Genomic DNA, 6,491 nt, shown 5'->3' on the forward strand with positions numbered 1-6,491 from the left:
AGATAAAGCAATCCTAGAAGTCTTAAGATATTGCTCTAGCCAAAGAATACGGATAGTTGTCATTGAAACAGACTTTTGGGTAATAATAAATATCATAAAAGAAGTCTGGAAAATGCCTTGGAAAATAGTAAAAATGGTTGAAGAAATTAAAAGGGGGGTAGAAAAGCAGAGGGTTACATTCCAACACATATTTAGGAAAGAAAATCAACTAGCAGATTATATTATTAACCGAGCAGAACACACAAATAATATGATGGAATTTAACTCATTCACAGATATGTCAGGGGAAGGAAGATGGATCTTAAACACAGATAAATTTCAACAACAACAACAACAACAACAAACCCAGTGTATTCCCACTTAGTGGGGTCTGGAGGGGGTAAGATGTACGCAGTCCATACCTCTACCTCTGATGAAGTAGAAAGGCTGTTTCCGAAAGACCCCCGGCTCAAGTCACGAGATATCACACAAACACATAGTACAGCACAGAAGCAGATGACATAACATAGATACGGCACCCATAAGGAATATAAAACAGAGTAAAGCAGGAATGCAGGAATATAAAGCAGAGGAAAGCACACAGATTCGTAATAAACATGGAACACGGAACACGAAACACTGAATACGGAATCATAACAGGAATACACCCCCACCAATTAATTCCCTACACTAGCGACCCGAACTGGCCCTAATCCTCTGCCGTAATTCGCATCTTCCAGACCTTCATATCTAGGGTCATGTCCTCGGTGAGCTGTAACTGTTCCATGTCCCGCCTAATCACCTCACCCCAGTACTTCTTCGGTCTACCCCTTCCCCGTCTAAAACCATCCAACGCTAGCCTCTCACACCTACGGACTGGGGCATCCATGCCCCTCCTCTTCACGTGTCCGAACCATCTCAATCGTGCTTCCCGCATCTTACACTCCACTGAAGTCACACCAACCTTCTCCCGGATAGTCTCATTCCGAACTCTATCCCCTCTAGTCAGCCCACACATCCAGCGCAACATCCGCATTTCTGCCACCTTCATTTTTTGGATGTGGGAGTTCTTAACTGGCCAACACTCCGCTCCATACAGCAAGGCCGGACGGACTACCACCCTATAGAATTTGCCTTTAAGCTTAGGCGGCACCTTCTTATCACACAGCACCCCCGATGCGAGTTTCCACTTCATCCATCCCGCCCCAATACGGTGCGAGACATCCTCGTCAATCTCACCGTTACTCTGGATCACGGATCCGAGATACTTGAACTTATCCCTCTTCCCTACCTCCTGTGCTTCTAGCGTCACTCCTACCTCATTCTCCCGCCTCACGTCATTAAACTTACATTCCACATACTCTGTCTTGGTTCTGCTCACCCTGAACCCTTTAGACTCCAGAGTTTGCCTCCACAACTCTAATTTGTCATTCACACCCCCTCGAGTCTCATCTATCAGGACTACATCGTCTGCAAAAAGCATACACCACGGCACCTCCCCTTGGATGCGTCGCGTCAACACATCCATTACTAACGCAAACAAAAAGGGACTAAGAGTAGATCCCTGATGCAATCCTGTCAGGACAGTGAAATGCTCTGAGTCTCCTCCCGCCGTCCTCACCTGTGTTAAACACAAATAAATTTCAAATATCGATAATTAAAATAAGCAAAAGGAAAATAAAGGCACCAGCATGAGATTATAGTGGAAGCAGAGTCACATAATTGAAAGAGCTACGAGGAACATGCATAAGGAAAGCAACACAAATATTAACATAAGAGTATGCCCGATTCACAGGGACATAAAGGCAGCTATACAAGTTTTGCTAAACTATGTTAGCACACAAAATTTTTTACCAAAACAAATGGGGTGGGTGTCAAATCTGACTTATTTCATTGAAGGTTAGCTACATTTCCTATCTTGTACAGGCGAAGGGTAGTCCATTCCATGATACGGCTAGCAAAGGTACACGAAAAGGTTGTTAGGGTTATAAGGCTACGAAAATGAGGGATGAAGAAAGGAGTCATGCGGTACTTATAGATGGGAGAGTTGTGGACTCCGGACGACTACCTCCTTCAAATCCAATCTGAGGTGGACAAACTCCAAACACCTTATCAAGAGGAAACTATTAGCCAAGTAAGGAAAAAAAGGAATAGAAAAAGGAGAACACAACGATTACCTTGGCACAGTGAAGATCCTTGTGTGAGAATGATGAACATAGGGGTTTGTTGATGACCCAAAGAAGGAGCAAACGAAAGTGGCGATTCAGGTGGAAGTAAACGAAAAATATCTTGGGATTAGTGAAGACAATGGAAAGGCAGAGAGGTAAATGGAAAGTGTACTCCATAAACTATTATAAGCTTTGGAGTAGAGGTCAAAAATTAGATGGGCCGGACCAATCATTTTACAAATGTTGTATTTTTTGCTTTTACTTTCATTTTTTCTATTATTGGATTAGGCCTATGGCCAGACTGATTTCCTTTTGGAATGAATAAAAGGCTTAACAACCGCAAAAATATTAATTGAAAAACTAAATAATTGAATTGAAATAACTATTTTTAGATAACTATGAGAAGATATACATTTTTATTAATAAGATTAATTTAGTAAAATACATTTGTAATTAAAGTTTTCTAAGGGGTTTCTAGGATAACAAGGGTTAAATAAAATGAAATTGGAGGAGTAATGATTAGTATGAGTATTTTACCGCAATACACATGTTAATTGATTTTAGTCGTAGCTCTTAAAAATGATTTGGAGAACAATTAAGTAGCTAATCATAAGGATAAAATATGAAAAAGTTATATTTTTCTTTTGATGAAAATTAAAGGAAGAAATTAAAAATAACCTTATAACTACACCATGTATTAACAACCATTCACAGACCCCAATTTCCTATTAGGTCACCCAAACATGTCAAAATGTGTAAAAACATCAAAGCACACACAAATTTAATTTGCAGGTGACTTTTCAAACAAATCCTTAAGAATTTTCTTAAGAAATTAAGATGATTCGTCAACATCTTATACAGTTGTTATGTTATAAAATTCCTTCGTAATAATTACTCCCTTGTCCCATTTTATGTGGTTTAATTTGACTGGGCATGAAGTTTAAGAAATAAGGTTTGGCTTGATAATGTTTACCATATTATTCTTTGCTATTAAAAATGTACTTGTACTAATTTTATTTAAAAAATAAAAGGTAACGTGTTTACTTTTTAATTAAGTGGGACCAACAAAGGTAAAAGAGTAATTGTGTCTTTAAAAAATTTTCAAATAAGAAAATGTGACATTCTTTTTTAGACAAATAAAGAAAAATAAGTCACATAAAATAAAATAAAATAGAAGAAGTAATATTTTTTTTTGTTTGGTAATATGCTTAGGTATGAGTTCAAGCTTGTAAATAAAGAAATTGTTAGAAGAGAGCATTTTCCTCTTAAATAAATTATAGATGCTGCGAATTTTGATTAATCAGGTTAGTGAATTTTGAAAACTAAATAGCTAAGGCAAAAATGAAAAAGTCACATGAGTGAGATAGGTTCTTGATAATCCCTTGTAATTATTCTTATTATATATTTTCTTACTGTTATTCAACAAGATCATGATACATATAGCCTTGAATCGTACAAAGGCATTAGATAATATTTTTTATTTCGACACAAAATTTAGCTTTGTAATCCCTCCAAAGTTGATCAACAGTCTTTCCCAGCAAGTCAACAAAGAACTGATCACTATAACCGGTTCTCATTTTCTTGTTTAGTTGTGCCACGAATCCACTTCTCAAGCTGTTACAATAATCGAGAAATCAAGCGGTCACATCGTAGCCCTGATCCCATCGGTCACCCTGCCCTGGTTTCACCCAATGATTAGGTGCATAGCCAGCTTTGAGTCTCACATAATCCGCAATTCCTTCAATTAATCCTCCAGGAGCCCGTCCATTTTTGTTCCATTGCCAAATGTGAGTGCTCTCGTGGTATAATACTCCAGTGATCTCTCTCTTGACATTACCTGAGTAACCTTGAATGTGCCTACAAAACACAAATTTAATATAAACCAATTATATAAGGGGCATAGTGTATTTAATATCGTGATATGTATTCACTACTTATTTATTGAATCAATGTATACTCACCTAGCGCTAACATGAATTTCATTGTTGCTAGCGTAAGCTACTCCATCCATGTCATCGACAAACATGCTAACTTTTTGCACGTTTTTTCGGTCAGCTGGAGAGTTCTGCTGGAAGATCTTCCATATGAAGGAAGTGGCAGCTGCCATTGTTTGCTTGCTATATTGGGCACCAATGTCTCGATTGAAACGGGCACCACCAGGGGTGTTCGCGGCCCTGTTGGTGACCGTGTAATCGACTGCATTAATATTTTGGGTGAATATTACAAGGATAATTAGCAAAGAAGTAAGGAAGGAAATCATGTTAGCATATCTTTGTTCAAAGTTTAGTACTGATACGTTCTCTAAGAGGACAATCACTTATATAAGTTTTTCCACGTACGTAAAATAGTGATGAATATTGACAATTTTTTATTTAACAAAAAAGACCAAGTCAATTGAGCGTGATAAGATGTTTTTCCTTATTCAATTAATTAGTTTCTTCCCTGTTTTAGCAACCTCTTGTTTTCATAAGATATTTTTTTATATACTACACTTTCTAATGTTTATGTTTTTGCTACAATCATTAATTAAAGAAATTGTTTAATTTATGGTATTAATCGTCGAAGGTTTATAGACTAAATTCCCCATCATCATCATATTCATGCCTCAAGATGAGCAATAACCGTTTATATGATTTTGAAGAATTCTTCAGATCATCTATTTATACAATAGAAAGAAATAATTAATATCTTTTTTATTTTTTAAAAGTGACACATATTTAGATTAATTAGTTTAACCACACGTGTCTCGCATCTCGCATGTGTAACATTTAATTATTTCAAATTAAATAATTTTATCTATTGTGAATATTTTTAATGAAGTGTAAAAATTTAAATCACTTTTCAAAGATTCTTCAAACTTTAATATAATAATGTAAACATAAAAATATATTTTAGTGTAAGCACATATATATTTTACCATTAAAAATTTAAGTAGTTGATGGATCATCACTTTTGCGTTTGTCAGAGATACATCAATTTGAACCATATTTGTGGTACGAATATTTTTTTTATTTTTACTTTAAACTTTTTTAAAATTTGATACTTCTTAAATTTTTCTTATTCTAAAACTTTTACATTGATTTCTAGATTTTTCAAATCTTTTTAATATCAATTTTGTTTGTTTAGAATTCTTAAATTAATGAAAAAATTAGTTGTCATTAATTCTGATGACTTCTAATTAGGAAAGTTTTTTACCATAAATATATTTAATTATTTTTCAACTTTTAAATATTAAGAAAAGTAGTGAAAAAACTATTTTGTCTAAAACAAACACTTTTAATGAAAGACAAAAAGTTCAAACAAAATTTTTAAGGTGCTTCATACTTTTAATATATTATAGATTATAGATATAGATTATAGATATAATTGTAGATATAGACTATAGATATAAATTATAAATTATAGATATAGATATAGATATAAATATAGATTATAGATTATAGATTATAGGTTATAGATTATAAATAGACATAAATATCGATTAGATAGAGATTATATATAGATTATAGATTATAGATTTGACTATTGAATCAATGACATTAGTCTTTTTCATTTTTTCTTATTTTTTTTAAAATGATTGTCGTTAGAAGCGGCCGATACAATAAGACATATGAAATATTCCAACTGCCGTGAGAATAATCTATTATACAACTTACCTGAAAATGCAGTTATTTTAAAAAAAAAGGAATTATTATAAATAGCAGTCCATCTAATTATTTAAATTAAAAATAGTCGACAAATATATAATATATGTATATACAATTCATGTTGAATTGTTTAATACTTGTATAAATATATATACACAATATATAACCAATGTACATTGACTAAAAATTAAATAAATAATAATCCTGGCCGGCTGTTTATATAAAGATACCATTATTCAAATGGTTATCGCAGTAGCTTCTCAAATCTAATTTCATGACCAGAACTAAGCTCAATTCAACACTCCTAGAATCAAGTCAGTACCGCGTCCATAATACAGATTAATTAGGACTTTTTTTTGATTTTTCATTCGTTGTTTGGTGCTCGTATTGGAGCTCCGACTAATTCAGTGTTAGAATTTTTGCCCTGATTTTTGTACTATATTTAAGTTTTACTTTTTCTTAGAAGGAAAATAAAAGTTACCAGAATTACTTTTACTTTTCCTGAAAGAAAAAAATATAATTCTTTTCCATATTTGGCTAACCTCTTTCTTGGAGGAAAGATTTTGGACAACTATAAATAGAAGATCCCCTTCTCATACCATAACACAATAACATCCACAATGTAGTGTTTTAAGATTTTCGTTTAGGGGGAGATTTTCTTTCTTATTAGTTTTATGTTTTTAATATTAAGTTTTAT

The 6,491-nt window shown here is 33.6% G+C and overlaps 1 pseudogene; it reads right to left on the reverse strand.

The window, feature by feature from the left end:
- Positions 1 to 3,491: 3,491 nt before the first annotated feature.
- Positions 3,492 to 4,423, reverse strand: LOC124895732 (annotated as a pseudogene).
- Positions 4,424 to 6,491: the final 2,068 nt, after the last annotated feature.

Source organism: Capsicum annuum, unplaced genomic scaffold (genome assembly GCF_002878395.1).
Source record: "Capsicum annuum cultivar UCD-10X-F1 unplaced genomic scaffold, UCD10Xv1.1 ctg995, whole genome shotgun sequence".
Classification (NCBI taxonomy): domain Eukaryota; kingdom Viridiplantae; phylum Streptophyta; class Magnoliopsida; order Solanales; family Solanaceae; genus Capsicum; species Capsicum annuum.